General features: G+C 35.2%; 1 pseudogene; it reads right to left on the minus strand.

Annotated features, from left to right (window-relative positions):
• Positions 1–893: 893 nt before the first annotated feature.
• Positions 894–4,764, minus strand: LOC114689459 (annotated as a pseudogene).
• Positions 4,765–19,065: the final 14,301 nt, after the last annotated feature.

Raw genomic sequence — 19,065 nt, forward strand, 5'->3', positions numbered from 1 at the left:
ACTTCTACCATGCCATGAACTTGGTATTTCAAAGGACATTCAGTTACATCTTATATGTGTACATACTTGTAGAGTTCAGAGATCAATGTTGGATATCTTCCTTAAGTACTATGTCCACCCTAACTATGAAAAAATTTGGAATTTAATGATTTGCCCAGGTAGTTTGGTCAATGAAATTCAAGAGAATACTGCTGTCTCCAGCTCTTTGAGCACATTTTTATGTTCATGCTAGAGATCTGAACACTGGTCCCCATGCTTAGACCACAAATACTTTATCATCTAGGCCATCTCCCCAATCCCTATTGTTAACTTACTTTTATGAAAGACACACTCACATATGGATTATTGTCTTCCCCTTGTTTTGGTATATTTGTTTTCTTGCATTCACTTATTTTCTATTTACACTCACTTTTTTCCCCTTTGTTTTAACAATCATTAATTTTCAAGCCCCCCTACATGAGAAGTGGCAGGTGAATATCTGCAGCAATAAAACTTATTATCTACTCTTCCTCTCAGATGGATTGCTTTGTCTGTCCAGACCATACACAGAACTTCATCTTTATGAGCAACCAGATCATACAGAGGAACCTTGAAACTTCTTGAATTCTGCAACTTAACAAAGTTATCTAAAGAGCTTAAAATCAGCTGCTGCTCATTGGAAGGGAAGCCACCTTACTAATGTGACTCAGTCTGTATGTGAGGAGAGGGACAGTGACACCGAGTGACAAATCCTAGTCTACTATGTCATCTATGGTTCTGGATGTCAAATGTTTACAAGGGGTCAAATAGGAAATAGAGTTACATGCTTTATTTCCTGTCAAATTTGACAGCAGACTGTCAGACTCAACACATCACACTCTACTAGTGTGATTCAAGGTGCAGTGTAGATTTCTTCAGCATTTGAAGACAGTACTGAGGAGGGCAAACAAGGGTGTCCTTTTTAGTCCCAACTGCTCTGCTTTCTGCTCCCTTTTGGACAATTTGTGGATTTTCTTCCCCTTTGTTTGTAGGGACTGGAGACTATATCTTAGCATTTTACCCCAGGAACCATTGCAACATTTTGTTTCTTAGCTCTAGACAGCTATAGAATCCACATTTCCAGCATGACTTCTGGAAAAGTATAGGGCTTTTACTTTGCCTCTCTCTACCTTCCAATGCCATAGTAGCATAGTCTTATCCATAAAGAGACTCAATAATAGAAAGATAAATAATCTTTTTTTTTCTACCCAAGCTGTATCTTCCACACTGTAAATCTCACACTATTCATAATTCACTTTCTTTTGAAGGACCAGAGCCTAGAAGTCTTACCATGAGAATCAGACAGTTTCTCTTCCTTTGACACTTAAATTGAGCTGATCTGCTCACCACGGGACATAAATTGCTCTGGTTGTATTTTCCCACATATTATAGGTCTACATTTTTAGATGAAATGTTTCTAATTCCTTGTGTTTGATGAAGGGCATTCATAGAAACTGGCCCTTAATGAGGTGTGGTAATTTGAAAGAAAATGCTCCCCAAAGGAAGTAGCACTATTGGTAGGTGTGACCTTGATGGAGTAAGTGTTTGAGGGAGAGGGAAGATTGTAGGAGTCAGAGGGAATAGAGGACACCAAGACAACATGGCTCACCCAATCAACTAAGCAGGGCTCATCTGAGCTCACAGAGACTGAAGCCACAAGCAAGGGGCCTGCATGGGTCTGCACCCGATCCCATGGCTGTTAGTTTGGTGTTTTTTTGTTGGATTTCTAATAGTGGGAGCAAGTATGTCTCTGACTCTTTTGCCTGTTCTTGGGACTCTTTCCTTCCTGTTGAGCTGCTTTGTCCTTCCTAGATATGAGGGCTTTTGACTTATCTTACTGTATCTTGTTTTGTCCTGCTTGGTTGTTGTCTCTTGGGGATCTGCTCTTTTCTGAAGGGAAATGGAGAAGGAATGGATCAGGGGGAGAGAAGAAGTTGGGGGAGCTGAAAGGATTGGAGGGAGGAGAAACTGTGATTGGGATGAGAGAAGAATCTACTTTCAATATAAGAAGAAAATGGAGAAGGAGAAGAGAAGAAGAAGGAGGAGGAGAAGCAGAAGAAGAAGAAGAAGAAGAAGAAGAAGAAGAAGAAGAAGAAGAAGAAGAAGAAGAAGAAGAAGAAGAAGAAGAAGAAGAAGAAGAAAAAGAAGAAAGAAGGAGAAAGAAGGAGAAAGAAGGAGAAATCTGAAACCACAGATCTCCTGCCACCACACTCCTTTGTTTTATCACTATTCATTAGTATTTACTTGCTCTCTTTTTCTTCATTCTTTAGCTTTCCAAGTGGGGTTATTTTCTGTTAGTCTTACAACCAATATAATTAGTTTTAGATTGTCTTGTGGAAGTTAGTGTGATATGATTGTGTGAAGTGTAGAATTTCAAATTGGTGTAGAGGATATGTCTTTGATCATGAATTCTAAACAAATATTTATTTCCTATTATCTCCAGGGAATTGTATCTCATTGTTTTTAGATTTCCCTGTATTTTTATTGAAAAACCTTTCTGATAATTCAATAATGATCTTTGAACATGATATACATTTTCCTCTGACTGCTTCAAAAATTTCCAGTTGTCTTTAATTTTAAGGAACTGTACTGTGTGTGTTTAACTGTGAGTATTCTTACTTTTAATTTACACTGGGCTTGTAGAAGTTAGATTCCAGAGCTTCTACAAGTCCAGTGTAATATGTATGTGTATTTATATGCATATATGTGTATACGTATATGTGTAGTATGTGATTAACTTTTGAAACATCATTCTCCTTTTCTTTTTTTTTTTTTTTTTTTTTTTGGTTTTTCGAGACAGGGTTTCTCTGTGTAGCTTTGCGCCTTTCCTGGAGCTCACTTGGTAGCCCAGGCTGACCTCGAACTCACAGAGATCCGCCTGCCTCTGCCTCCCGAGTGCTGGGATTAAAGGCGTGCGCCACCACCACCCGGCTTCCTTTTCTTATTCTATGTATGTTTATACACACATTCATATTTCTTCTTATCGTATTGGATGAGTTTATCTTGGGTTATCTCATTGTATTCATGCTGTGTGTTATGGTTTTTACCTCCACCTCTGAGATTCAGTAAAGTTATACTCTTTGAGGTGATTAATAGTATTTCCTTTTTCTATGAGTAATCATTTAGTTACACTTAGTATTTTTAATATTGCATGTTATCTTTAGCTTTTACCATTTCATATTTTATAAAGCCAAACAATTTGATAAAATATTCCATCCTTTAAAAATGTCTTTATTGAAATGGAATTACATCACTTTCCCCCTTCCCTTTTCTCAATCCAGTCCCTACTATGTTCCTCTTCCAATGCTCAAGTGGATAGCCCATTTCATTGATTATTATTGCTACATGTGCATGTGTGTTATATTTGCCTAAATATATAAACATAACCTGCTGAGTCTATTCTTTCTTGTTTGTGTGTATATAAGATTTGAGTGAGAGTGGGCCCAATATTACTCAAGCTGAACCCTTAGGATAATGACTGAGATGACTAGAGCTGGATCTCACCTACAAACCTCTTCCTGTGGTCCAGCTTCCATAGAACCAGAAAATACAATGCAACCTGCCAAGGAAGGGAGGCATTTAAATAGTATCACTTAGCTACAACATTTATGAGCCACAACAATGAAAACAGCATGGTAAAATATACACATACTGGTAGTAACCATCAGCTGTCTAATTGGACTTAAGAACCACTCAACATAAGGGAATTTTTGCCTGGTACTGGTACCTAGTCAGCTTTCCTAGGCAAGTGAGGTCATAGACCTTAGAGTCTATTACCATCACACTACTAGACCAGTATAATTTTTACTACATTCTACATCTTATCCTTACATCCACAAAAAATTGTAACTGCATGCCCTCATTAAATTATCTTCTTCCTACAGCAAACAGAAACCATCACAGAAAATCATAACTGGACATAATGCAGAGATCAACAGATCATGGGGAGCATAGCTCCAACAAGACATCACCATCCCAGATCGTGCGTTTATGGCTCAGAGAACTTCACAGAAGAGGGGGAAAATCATTATAAGATTCAGAATACCAGGAAGTCAGTGGAGACCCAGTGCCTCCTAGAAAAGACTGCATGATCAAGACTAGGACAATAGTAATGTCAATGGACATATTAATGTAGAAGGGGTAAATATTCCAACTTTTAAGCTATTATTTTGTCTTGTTCTCTATCTTGTTATAAACAGTTCATTTCTGTTTCTATTGGCCAGTTCAAAATTTTGTTTCTGTTATAGAGATATATCTTTTTACTATTTAATAATCAATAATTTTTTTTGAATTCCAAAGACAATACTCATTAAATACATTTGTATGTCCTGGTTAATGGCATCTTCTTTCACACAGCACAGTAATCAGTGTAGTGGTATCTAGTCACTTTAAGAAATTGATGTGTTCTACAGATGCTGAAATGCAGCTCTTTTTGAGCTTCAATTTGTTTTTGTTCAACTTTGCCTATCTTTTTTTGTTCAATAGAAAGTCTGATGATTTCTCCACACTCTTCTGCCTGGGAGGTTATATACAATGTGGCACTTAACATTTTACATTTTATCTACCAATATTCAGAAAAGTGTGTTATTCATTTACAATGTTTTCACTCACGTTTATATTTGTCCTCCTCTCAAAGTGAAAGTTGTTAGATCCAGCTTTACAGGTCCAACTTCTGTGTCTAACTGTGCACCTTAAGCAAGAGGCATTTACCTTCAACCTCTGAAAGGCAACCAGGTCATCAGTCATTGTCTAGAAGGTATGGAGAGTACTTGGATTGCCCTGACCAAACCATTCTAAAGATTTATCATGTCTGTTAGTAGGGATCTTGTTATATTTTGCTTCTTGTGATGTTGTCCATCTTCCATGGTCCCAGAAAATACTATACAAGCTACCAAGAGAGGAAGCAATTCATAGTCCTTCTCAGCTGTGACGCTTATAAACTACAACAATGGCTAGCATGCAAGAAATACATAAAAGCTTAATAAGTGTCACTTACATATTGATGGTAACCAATAGCAGTATAATTGAATTTAAGGCCCACTCAACAAGAGGAAAGAAATTCTTGGCACTAATAACATGCAAAATTTCCTGTGCCTAGTGAGGTCATTGTTCTCAGAAAGAATCAACTATCACTACTTTAATAAACCAGCATAATTCCTTACTACTTTCTAATTTTTTGTTTATACAGATGGATGTAACTATTGCCCCTCATCAGTAAATGAAAAATATCAAAAACTACAACTAGGAAAAATCCAGAGATAAATCATTTTTGAGAGCCCAGCCTCAATGAGTAGATACATCTACATCATAGTTTCTACATCTCTGGATGAGGAACACTATGGAAGAGGGGATTAGAAAAGTGTAAAAGCCAGAATGTGGTGATATTTTGTGCATGCTCTGAAAAATAAAGCTTGCCTAAAGATCAGAGAACAAAGCCAGCCACTAGTCAGCCATAGAGGCCAGGCAGTGGTGGCACGCACCTTTAATCACAGCACTTAAGAAGCATAGGCAGAGGCAGACAGGTCTCTATGAATTCAAGGGTACCCTGAGCTGTACAAGATTGCTCCACCATAAAAGAGAAGCAGAGCAGGCAATGGTGGTTGCTCATACCTTTAGTCCCAGCACTAGGGAGGTAGAGACAGGATCTCAAGGCATTCAGTCTGAGGATTCTTGGCGACAGGACCTTGCCCTCTTTCAGGCTGAGGATTCAATGTAGAAGTCTCTCTAGTGACTGCCTCCTTTACTGATCTTTTAACATTTACCCCAATATCTGGCTCTGGGTATTTATTATTAAGACCAATTAGAATTCATGCTACACCAGAATATAAGAAAATAAGAAAAACATCTTTCTTAGAAATGGCTGAGTAAACAAGATCTGAATAAGGACAATAGTAATATACAGGCTTATGTGAAAGGGGAAAAAATCTCACAGCACCACACACCCGAGACCAGGAACTTCAGGCAATTGATGACAACAAAGAAAGAAACCCTCAGAGATGAGCCCCAAATTGGTTGTCCAATAGAAAGTGGTCAGCTTGAAACCATATACACAAAAATAAGAAAAATAGACTCATCAGATTGTCTTTACATATTTGTGCAGAAATACACACATACATTACAGTAAAAATTGGGTATGTTTCTGCACTTTAACTATGGATTGATCAGCAATCATTACCTTCTGAGAAAGGCTGAGTCATTTTTTCTGAGAGAGCATCCCTTGATAAGACAATAAATCCAAGAGTATTTTGGAAATACAAGTGGTTTTGATGTTTTCTTAGTTCATTTGTTTAGTTTACTTTTTTCTTGCTTGCTTGTATGTTTGATCTTTGAAAATGTCACAAAGTTAAATAGTTGGGTGAGGAGGAAGGAGGAACAGATCATAGAAGAGTTTGAATATATGAATACGGACAAAATGTGATGTATGAAATTCTTAAATAGCTAATAAAGCTAGAAAGTCAAACTGAAAACTGAAGTACTTACGTTTTTCAAATTTTATTCTGTGACCACTGTTTATAATCTTAACTTTCCTCTTTACATTATTTCTTAACAGCAAGCTGTTAGTCAATAACACTACCAATTCTTTCATAATTAGCCCCAAATAAACTATTTCTACATATGTATTTATATATCTTTGTTTAACTTTAGTTATAAGCAAGAAGATAAAATGTCAACCTTAGAGGTACAAAATACAATAATTATCACACTACTTTTGACATGATGAAAATTTTCAGTCTGGGTTAAAATGTGGTAAAATTACAGCTAACAACAACAACAATAGAAATTAAAACAAATGACATAACTGGTATGTAAGCAATGTATGACAAAAAATAAAAATAGATCAAAGTGTGGTATCCAGGATGTGATAAATGTATAAGCTGGTGTCAAAGAAACATGTGAAACTAAAAGAACTTAAGGAGATTTCAAAGCACATTTCATAGTTTTTGCTTTATCTCCTCAGATTTATTTTTCTCGCTGCATCCTAATCAACTTCCTATGGTAATCTGCTTTTGTTGAACACCTACACGATCTAAGAACTGTTTTATGACTTAATGATTTCTATATTCTTTAATTATACATATCTATCTAAATATACATAACTGTATACTTTAAATTTTATATTATAAATATAATTTAGAAATATATATATAGTATCTAATAATTATCATTAACCTAATTAAATATATAATTCAATCTCGGTACTTGAAATTTAAATACATAATATACAAGTATGTGATTTTAAAACAGAATATGAAATTGCACACACACACACACACACACATATATTAAAAACTTTATGTTTACTAACATTCCATTGCTTGTGAACAATGCATCTTTGCTTTTATGCAAAGGTGATGTTCAGTCAATGATATAAGAACTATTATGAAACCAGGATGTAAAATATTCAATTCATAATGATGGATAATTAGTATGTAATATCTTCTTGAGAAAAATTTTCTGGGAAACTTTAGATAAGAATAATTGAGTTCCTCAAATAGAAAGAAATGTATGCAGTGTAAAGAAAGGAAAGAATAACTATATATTATTTGGCCAGGGTTGACATCAGATTTAGTTAAGCATTTCCCACATGGCATTTCATTGTTACCTATGAGAAAAGAAACCTATTTGCCTCCAGTTTCTTTTTGCTATGCATACCAGGTTATGAAGTTAAGGAAAACATATTTTATATTTTGATTTACTTTACATAATTTTGTTCCAAAGCTTTTTTAAAATATAGCTGAGCACAGCCAAAGCTGGAGAAATAAAGTCATGTGACTAAGAACACAAAATGATAGAGAAATTCAGCCCCCCTGACTTTTGTTTACAGTGATGATCCCACCCCTATTGTTGTCCCAGAAATACTCCCAAACAAGAGCAAATTAGTAACAAGAAGTTTCTTCCATATTAGTTACAACACAGAAGCTTTCTGGAATAGACCCTTCTCTGGTATTTTCACTTGTGCATGGAGACACGGATTGTTTTGTATTGCTCCCAGGATCCCAAGCCTTGTCATTCCTAGGGACAAGTCAAAGAAGAAAAACAGAAGGTCATCTTTGGGTCACTGCTATTCAGTTTGCTGTGCCAAGCTGAAAACCAAGGCCATTAAATATGAAAATCCACTCATTGTCCCCAGCCTGATTGTATCCTGTCTTTGAGATCAGACTCACCATAGTCATAGCAACCCTAATAGGCGGATGTGCATTGGACCACATCATTTGCAGGGTTTCTTTAACTGAGAAAAGTTTTGTTGAAAATATGTGTGATTAATGCCTTCAACTATTATCTCTAATTGAACAGACATGAAAGTGGGCCACTTTGTCGGCACAGATAAGCCTATTGCATGGCTATTAATGACATATTCAGCCCTTGCTGAATTAATCTATTATTGCCTCTTGTCTTCAGTAACCATAACATGTTGTTGGAAGGCTGTGCAAAATTTGAGTAACTGTTTGAAACACAGCTCCAATAATCCTCTAGACATGGGTGTAAAAGAAGAGAAAAGCTATTTAGACCATAATTGAATGTGCTGTGCTGTGTTCATTATTATAAAGCATTGGCTCTTTTTAAAAATGTGTTCCATTGGAAAAATGTGCCACCTTAAGATCATTAGTTATTCAGACAGATTCACAAAATTCTTCCATCCATAATTTAAGTAAATAAGATATCAATAAGGAGAACACAATTTTACACTGGTGTGTGTGTGTGTGTGTGTGTGTGTGGAGAGAGAGAGAGAGAGAGAGAGAGAGAGAGAGAGAAAGAGAGAGAGAGAGAGAGGAGAAAGAGAGAGAGAAAGAGAGAGAGAAAGCACATTAGACTTTTAAAATAAGTCAAAATAGTTTATTTTTGAGATACACCACAAAAAATGTAAATCATGTAGAATTTATACAGAATGAACAACACAGATACTCAAGAACTATTCCCTACCAATTGGCCTGAATACTTTCTGGAGGAAAAACCTATTTCAGTAATAGAGAAGAGTGAATAATCTAGATTATAATCAAATAGGCAAAAAGGCATCTTTGTGGATACTGGAAACATAGCTGTGTTTTAGGCAGTTATAAATAAGACTAGCACTAGATATACTACTCAATATAAAGAGAAACAATGAATGTGTTGTTTGGAAATTTTGATACATGAAAAATGCCACTCATGATTACTGTATTGACCAATAAAAACTGAGAGAAATTATGATTAAATTTACAAGAGAAATAAACTAATATCTAAATAAATTCTTTTTAAAAGAGTATTTTTAAGTCACAATCTCATAGGTAACTCCCTGATCCTCTGGGTCTCCTTGTGATGTAAGAAGCTATGCCTATCAAGTCTCACCAATACAACTGCCAAAATATGTACTGAACAAGGATGACACCATTGGAAATAGGGAAAAGTCCATGAAGTCTCAACTCTACACAAAAAAAATATAGGCAACCGAGCAAAGATGGGAAAAGGAGAGATGGTCTTCCCTAGGGAAGAACATACCAGTTGATACCAGTTGGTTGTCTAATGCCAAACAGTTAGTCCTGAAATTATATATACATGGAGCATTATACAGACTAAACAGGTTACATTCAGAAATATGTCTGTATTAAATATACATATATCTTTACATTCGCAATTAGTGAAAAAGGAGGTCATAAATTTGAAGAAGAGAGGGGAGGGGTATATGAGAGAGTTTGGAGAGAGGAAAGAAAGTGAGAAATTATTGTACTCAGTTTATAATGTCAAAAATAAAATTAAAAAAAGAAAATATACTTTTTGTGTCTGTTATGTTCCTTTATATATTGGTAGCCACATGTGTATTCATTTAAAAAACAATTGCAATAACCTGGCTATGTTTTCCTGAGTGAACAAAGACTCATGTATCTGTACTCTCAAAATATAAAATATGACACAAAAATACAAATATAAGAATTATAGTTGGAAAATTATCTTTCAGTGCAATATTTTCAACACTAGTCTCAAATTTCTAAAACAATAGTTTCTAGAAATTATTTGCACATGCTTTATATAAAATTATATATATACATAATAAGAAACAATTCTTATTGTTAAACAATTATAGTATGTTTATAATACTAATACCTCTAATATTTAATAAAAATTAACTCATAATAGTAAAAGTAAATATATTTTTAAACAATTCAAATGGCTTGTGAAAAATCTGCAATATGACACAAATATCTTTTGTGAATGGGAAAAAGATAAATGAAATAGTAATTTTATTTTCCTCCCAAAGAGTATCAAAAATTTAATTAGTTGCATCAATATTTAAAATGACAATAAGGATAAGACCTTTTCATTCTTTAAGTACCAAAAATTGACATGAACATTGGATGGGGGTATTTGAGTACCAAATGTCTAACCTAAGATAAATATTTTCACTGGCATATATGTTCAACATCATGACATTTGTCTATATAACTGTAAGCCCATGGTTCATTTTCTAATTTTATGAAGACTAATATAAATTATACATATGTATGTTCAAAGGAATGTTCTTATTAATTATAAACTAAACTAACCTTAAAGTCCATCAAAATGAAAAAGCCTATTGCATTTTAGGTCACATTGTTATTTTAATCATTGATTAAATATTTTTAATAAGTATATTCTAATTAATGCAATTCAGTTCAAATTAAATATTAACTTAATCTGAGTTAAGTTCATAATTTCTGTCCTGTGAAGCAGGCCTCAAATCCAGTCAAGAGAATTATTAGTTACCTCCACAAACAGTATTACACAAGTAAGTACACACCTCCCAGAAGTTTGCTATTATAGCATATGCTGTGGGATGTTCTGTATGTCCTGTGGGAGCCCTTCTTGGGTTCTTTGTGGCGTTACCCAGCAGGTCCGTATAGAGGATGATTAGGACCATGGGCCTGAGTGCAGGTATTTGAGATGGTCTGCACTTGGCTGTGCTGGGGGATGGTCTGTATGTCAAGTTGTTCTGATTGATCAATAAATAAAACCTGATCGGCTGTGGCTAGGCAGGAAGGATAGGCGGGACTAACAGAGAGGAGAAATAAAAGGACAGGAAGGCAGAAGGACTGGCTGCAGCCGCCGCCATGACCAGCAGCATGTGAAGACGCCGATAAGCCACCAGCCACATGGCGAGGTATAGATTTGTAGAAATGCGTTACTTTAAGATATAAGAATAGTTAACAAGAAGCCTGCCACGGCCATACAGTTTGTAAGCAATATAAGTCTCTGTGTTTACTTGGTTGGGTCTGAGCGGCTGTGGGACTGGCGGGTGACAGAGATTTGTCCTGACTGTGGGCAAGGCAGAAAAACTCAAGCTACAAGCATACAGAATCCATCATTAAATAAAACCATTGTTCTGTTTTCTCTGCATCCCTGAACAAAGCTGTTTTTCCCTTCCCTAGTAGCCACTAATTTCTAATACTTCCTCAGATAGAGGTGGGAACTCATATTGAACTGGAAACAATCATTCAGAGTGAGGAGAACCAGATTGAGAAAGAAAAACATTGCATGCTCTCTCATATATGGATGCTAGCTTGAATCTTTAGATAAATGGTCATTGAATTAGAGGACTCACAACAGTCAGAAAACTAGTAATGGAAGAAGGTATGATTTCATGGGAAGTAAGATAGAAAACAAGTGGTATGAAATGGGGAAGAAGAACAATGATACAAGAAGTTTTAAACAGTGTGTGGGCTGGGAGGGCAAGGTATGGGGTTATAGGGATGAATAAATAAAACTAGTTATATTTGAAGAAGTTATATGAATCCTATTACTGTAGAACCTTCCAAAATAAATAAAAAGAATTTAAATGAAGTTACACACTGATATCCTAGCATATCAAATAAAAAGACCATTGCCTGATAATTGTTACCTCTTTTTGAATGTTTTTGTTAGGAGGTTCCATAGACTTCATCCATCTATGTGAACAGTATACAGCATTGCCACTGCTCTTGGCTGCCTGTCTTACCTTCAGAACTCAAAAGTAAGACCCTATATTGTTGAAGAGACAACATTTGAGTCTTACAATAATGAGAAATCAACCTGAGATTCAACTGGAAACATTATCTCTACAATCTAGTTTCTTTTTTTCTTTCTTTAGGTTTTGTTTATTCTGGACACTAATCTTTTGTCAAATATGTGATTCTTATGCACAGGTCCATCATCTGCTGTTTCTTTTGAATTTCCCATTCATTTAATATGTCTTAGACTTAATATGTCTTATCTTAAGGTGCAATTTACTGAATAATATAGAATTTAAACCTGACTTTTATTTTCAGAGTTTGAAAAAATTTTGCTCCATTAAAATCTTTCTCAGCCAGGCGTGGTGGCGCACGCCTTTAATCCCAGCACTCGGGAGGCAGAGCCAGGCGGATCTCTGTGAGTTCGAGGCCAGCCTGGGCTACCAAGTGAGCTCCAGGAAAGGCGCAAAGCTTCACAGAGAAACCCTGTCTGGAAAAAACCAAAAAAAAAAAAAAAAAAAAAAAAAAAAAAAAAAAAAATCTTTCTCCATTAATAGTGAGATGACAGATGAGAAGACAGATGTTAAACTATTATAACCCTGTGACCTGTAATTATTTCTTGCTGGTTTTGATATTATTCCTTTATTTGGCTTTCAGGAGTTTTGGAATAATGCAGTTATATATGTGAATATCTTTAATGCTACTTGTACCCGTGGCTCCCTTGTTTTTACCATCTTTTTCTTTTCTCTTTCATTTAAACACTATCAAATGGGTTGACTATTGTTCAAGCACTTAAAAACATTAATATGTTTATCCTCTTTTGACCAAGCCATGTGTGGGTAGAAGAACATATTTGGTCATGGGCACATTCGCGACTTTTCTGCAGCTTTAGCTTTACTGGGCTCCTTGTCTCTAAAGTGCGTATTCTAGAGCTGTAAGTCAGATGCACTTGTATGGCTAGGTTAATCTCTTTTTCTGACCTTCTTGCTTCATGAAATTATGAAATCATTTTCCAGGTTCTCTATCATCTGCTCTAAATTCACCACTTACAACAAATAATGATAGGGGGGGATGAAAAATTCACCTGGTAAGGTCACAATTCCACCTCCACACAGTTGTAGGCTTTGATAAATTGATATACTGGTGCTTACCTTGTGGAGACTCTATACATATTAATTTACCCACAGGTTCAAATGCATTTTTAAACCCCCTCATCCCTGAATCAGTTATCGGGGAGGGGGACTACCTTACTTTCTCAGGCATATACCAAAATAAACAAACAAACAAACAAACAAATAAGTGACTTTTTTAGCTGAAGTTCAAAACAGAAAGTCAACATCCTTGGATGGGTTTTCATATAAAAAGCAAATGTCCCCTTCCCAGTGCATTTAGTGTCCTAGTCTTCATGTTTTTAACTCTGTTAGGGTTTTTATATTCAAATTACCCCCAAGCATACTGGTGAAGTGTTGGCCAACGCTTAAAACTGCAAGAAGTGTGTGATGTGCCTTACAAAGGAAATCCCTGCTATGGGCCCAGGCTACAGCAATATTTAATGTTAACAAACCAATGTCTCCTATTAAAAGAAATGTCTTTAAAGAGAATCATACATAAAAGAAGATTGTTTATTGATCAGTTCGTGAAAATACTGTAGCCCAAGGAAGGGAAAACCTGAATCTTCTCCAGGGGTAATGGTTCAGTTTTCACTAGGTCAATGTTCTCATCAGCTGGGTAGAAGAGAACTATCACAAATTAGAAGAAAAAGTGAAAATCTTTAGCTATTTCCCACATTCATGATTTTCTGGTTTAAAAAAATGTGCATGATAATTTGGTTGATTACAATCTTAATCTAAATGACCCCAATGACCTCAAATTTTTGTTTCTGTAATTACAGTCTGCTACTATGTTTCTTTATTCATTATTGGCATGTTCTATTTTTAATCCATAATTAACATCCTATAAGCTTTATGTTCTCAGTATTCATTATAAAATATATATTAAAAGTGATGATTTAGAAAAGACTTTATGCGCTCAAACACCCTGAGTGTTATATATCTTTCTTGCTATCCCTCCATATCCCTATAAACTCTCTCATTTCCACCTCATACCTCCTACATTCTAATATTACCCTTTCTGGGATACCTTGTCCTTCCCTCTATACATGGTCCTTTTCTCCATTCATGGTTTCTGAGTTACTTCTAAATATTGGAGGCTAAGAACCAAAAATAAGAAAGAACTTGGGACTCTTAGGTTTAGGCCCCCTCATTCAATATAATATTTTCCAGTCCCATTCATTTATCTGAAAATTTCATGATTTCATTTTTCTTTTCATTTAAATCAGTTGATTTTTTGGGGGGGTTGTTGCTGTTCATAAATTGCATTTTGAGCTTATTCTCCCCCAATTCCAAATTCCTCCCAGACTCTCCCCCACTTCTTACCCACCCAGCTTCATGTTCTTTCTTTCTCATTAGAAAAAAAAGGAAAAAATAAAAAACAAACCAAAAACAGTATCAACAACAAATCAATAAGACAAAACCAAAAGTAGACAAAAATATGTATTTATTTTGTGTTGACCATCTGATTTGCCATGTGACCTGACCATGGAGAGTGGTTGTTATACTGAATGACAATCAACTGGAGAAAATGAATTTTCCTTTTCCCAGCAGGTATCAGTTGCAAATATCCTCTTGGTTAGGAGTCATATCTCTGTGCCTGGACTGTCGAGTGACATTCCACTATGTATATCTCTCGTCAAAGAAGTCTCATTTTACTGTGGATGTTGGCTGCTATCAAGATCCATAGCAGGTCAAAGTACAGGAAATAAGGGACTAGTCAGTGCTTAGCCATAGTGAATATATCTACGTGCCACCTCTACACTGAAAGCTCAGGACACATCACAGATGTGGTTTTAAAAATATTGTAAGAGCCAGAGGACTGGGATACCTTCTTACTCAGAGAGGACATTTACACAACCCCTTCTAAACCTCAGGAATGCATCAGAAGAAGGATTAAAAAACATGAAATAGCCAGATGATATGGAGAAAGGCAATGGAATGTTGTCATTTTGGACAAACATAATCATTGCAGTCATGATATCATATTGTCACTCATTTCACTAGGACTTCTAAAGACTGAGCCTGTCAGTGGTCAATCATGAATTGAGGAGGGGCTCAATTAATGGCACTTGATAAATCCTGAGGTAGAGACAGTCCTTGTTTCTAACTATATACCCACTGGGAGCCAGCCTAGTTCCAATGGATAGTTCCAAATCCTAGTATAACTAAGTGTTTCAGCAAACAAAACAAAAGGTATGAAAGAGATACAGGGATATGTAGGAGAGAGGAGCAGATGAAGGGTGAGACTGCAATAAGAGAAGGTAGGGTAGCTAACAGTGATTACAATATATTATACACGTGTTCAAAATTGCTAAATACTACAATGGATTATGTTCTAAATATTACAACTGTATCATTCATTTAGATACAATTAGTATTTATATTATTTATTCATTTGTTATCTCTGTGAAGATATAGGTGTATGTGTGCATGTCACTGTGAACTTGTAAATGTTAACAGACAACTTGTGGGCTTGGATAGCTCCTTCCACTATGTGAGCCCCATAGATGGAACTCAGAATGTCAGTTTAGCAGTAAGAGTTATTATTCACTGAGCCATCTTGACAGCCCTGGAATTGATATTTTAGTACTTCAGGATAGGCTGAGATTTCATGTAGTTGTCCCATTGCCCCATTTAACATTTAATTTTCTCTTACGTATTGTTAAGACCATATATTATGGTCTTCATATATTGTGACCATAATGTATCAACCTTTTTTTCTAATTATTATTATTTTATTTTCTACACTTGTCTGTTTTGCATTTGAACACTGTATTATGTGAATTACTATTGCTATTTATAGAATAAGTCTTTTCATATGTCAGTTTGCTAATGAATGTCATGAGTACAATTTTAGCATAAAATTAGCCCTTAATAATATAAAATCTTGTAAATATTCTAAGTAGGAGTGCATCTGTTATTTTATGAGTCGTAAAAATTTCCATTTTAAATCTGAGTTTTCTACTGTATCAACGTGACATGCCCTCCTATTTACTCAGTTCTTTCTTTTTTTCCACTAAGGTTATCTAACCTTCTCTAGAAAACTGCTTTCTAGTTTGACTTTTATCCTTATTTCCTCCTTGTATCCAAAACAGCACATTATTCTTAGTTTTGCACATTTATCTTCATAATCAAATCACTAACTCATCACCTCCTTCACTTAAAAATTCAAACTATGTTTTTACCTTTTTATTTATCACACTACTTTTGAAATATTCTAAAAGATACAGAATAGGCTTCACCTATTTTTGAGATTACCATGATTTCTCATGTTTTGTTTCCAGTAAATATATTTATTAAAAAGTGAGAAATAGCAATAAGAGAATGGATGTGAAAATTATGGTGAACAATTCAAACTGATACATAAGAAGTTGTTATGCAAGTGGTCAAACAGTGCAGAATATCCACAGCATTTTAATTTAAAGATCATCCTCAATTTCCCTATCTTTTACACACTTTATTTATTTGTTACTCAAATGTATTGGCTCAGTTCTTAAACTATCAATAGAATCTTACACCATACACATACATTTTTTCTTATGTTTCTGATCTAATTGCCTATTATCTACTGATGAGTAATTATAACAACCCCCCTTTTTTAGGCAGTCATTTTATACAATTGCCAATGTAATATAATTTGTTCAAGCTATTATATGAAATATGGTGAATTATTTATAAGCAATAGAATTTATTGCTCACACCTCTGGGGGTTGTGAAATCCAAGATCAAGGTACCTGCAGATGCTATATTCTTATCCATAGTGCCTTCCCTCATGTCCTCACATGATGGCAAATGGCAGAAACCTGCTCAACCATCTAATTCCTAAAGACATAATTCTTACAACTTCATCAAGCAATGAAGTCCTTGTTTCTTATTTTATGACATTAGATTCCAACATAAATTTTGGGAATATGCAAACATTCAAAGTATGACAAATTCCAGGCTTAAAAATTCTTCCAGTCACTCATCATCTAACTTCTGGTAAAATCCCATGTCTTTAATCTGGTTTAAAGGACAATAGTTCATCATTTCTATACTTATTTTTGCAAATGTCTCTAAACTTGGGCACCACTCTTCAGAGTTCTCTGTACTTATCTCACAGATTGTCCAAAGGCATATCAGTCATGCTGATATTACAAGAGTCTTTATTAAAATTTTAATGCTGTGATGAAACACCATGACCACTGAAAGTCTTATAAAATAAAACATTTAATTGAGGTTGACTTATAGTTCAGAGGTTTAGTCAATTATTGTCTTGGCAGAGGGCATGGCAGTCCACAACAGAGAGTTCTATTCCCCAATTTGCAGGCAGCAGGTCTGGCTTTAGCATTTGTAATATCAAAGCATACCCACAGTGACACATTTCCTACATTTGACAAACAAGTAATAATAGAGAGAAATGAATTGATTACTTAACTTACAAGCTTACCGAGAAATGTTAATGAAATTAAAGTTAAGTTTTTCTTTCTTTATAATTGCTATCCACTTTATTCTCTGGGGAAAAACACAGTTATAATTTTATAGAACTGTAAGCTGGTAAGCGGAGCTCAAACTCAATCTCAAATCACATGCTGTTCTGTAGTGCTTCTTTCCAAAATTAAAACATTCTATCCTTTAAGGAAACTCCTTAAAAAAGCAAACAACTGAAAAAAGCTTCAGGAAGTCCCTGAAACTGATAAGACTCACTAGATTCATCTGTCCTAAGAGTGAACTATAAAAGCTTCAGGAAGTCCCTGAAATGGATAAGACTCACTAGATCCATCTGTCCTAAGAGTGAACTATAAAGACTGTTGAGTATTGCTCTCAGACAAGTGAAGCAGCAAAGAATACTCTGAAGACAGACCAGCTGCATGGGAAAAATAGAAACTAGCTGAGCAGCTTGGAAGAGATTTAAACCACCTGAGTTATCTGAGTGGAAATTCTCCAACTTCTTGATCTGCCTTTTTCTGTTCAGTGTGCTTCAAGTTCTCAGCTTTTGTGAGCTATCATGCTTTTTAGGGTGGAATTCTATGACGAAGCTCTTATTGGGTCATTTCTCTTTCTGTAAGTAACTTCTCACCCACATCCCTATAAGTAATCCCAATAAACTCATTGATTCACTAATTTGAACGCTGGTGGTGTAGGTATTTGGTCTGTTGTGGGATTTCTCTCTGGGACAAATAAATGTTTATGTGTATGTGTGTGTGTTTATGTGCATGTGTGTGTGTGTGTGTGTGTGTGTGTGTGTGTGTGTGTGTGTATGTGTGTTGCATTTCTCCAGGAAGTATTTTGTCATACAACACATGGGACATAATCAAATTCTCCACTAATAGCTGAGTCTGTTCATTTTATTGAAGAATAATACTTCTCTAGGCTGCTTTTAAGCACCACATTGAAGTAAACTCTGGTAATTTGTCATGACCATTAACTATATAGATCATGATTCATTCAATAAAATAAATATGGGATAAGCCTATGTTCTCTACTACACTAATGAAAGATTGTGTTGTGAAATTTGAACTAAACACTTTTTAATGGACATTAAGGCAATGTGCTACTTTTTATTAAATTATTACGTGTGCTTTGTCAAATGGAATTTGAAAAACTACCCACAGATTTATAGATTTCCCCATTCTAATGGTTGTTATACTAGATTGATTTATTGTTTCATCTATATTTCTACAACAACTCTGCAGTGATGTTTTATAAATGCTGGCTTTGACTATGTGGCTGGCTTTTTCTGAGTCCATGTGTATTAAAGTGGTATAACAAATTTCCAATATTTGATGTAAGAAGAACTGTGGGTTTCAATTCTCATGAAGAATTTTAACCTTCATCACTGCAGAAGATGGATATTATTATGACCCCAATCATTTTGTCTTTCTTTACATTAGTATAGCTTTTCTCCCAAACTTCCCGGGATCACATTTTCTTACTCTTGCAGGCCTTCTAATGTGTGGGTAACAAAGTAGTCAAGTTCACCAAAGCAGCAAAAGTATTGACTGTCTCTTCAGTTT

This window comes from Peromyscus leucopus, chromosome 10 (assembly GCF_004664715.2).
Source record: "Peromyscus leucopus breed LL Stock chromosome 10, UCI_PerLeu_2.1, whole genome shotgun sequence".
NCBI classification, from domain to species: Eukaryota; Metazoa; Chordata; class Mammalia; order Rodentia; family Cricetidae; genus Peromyscus; species Peromyscus leucopus.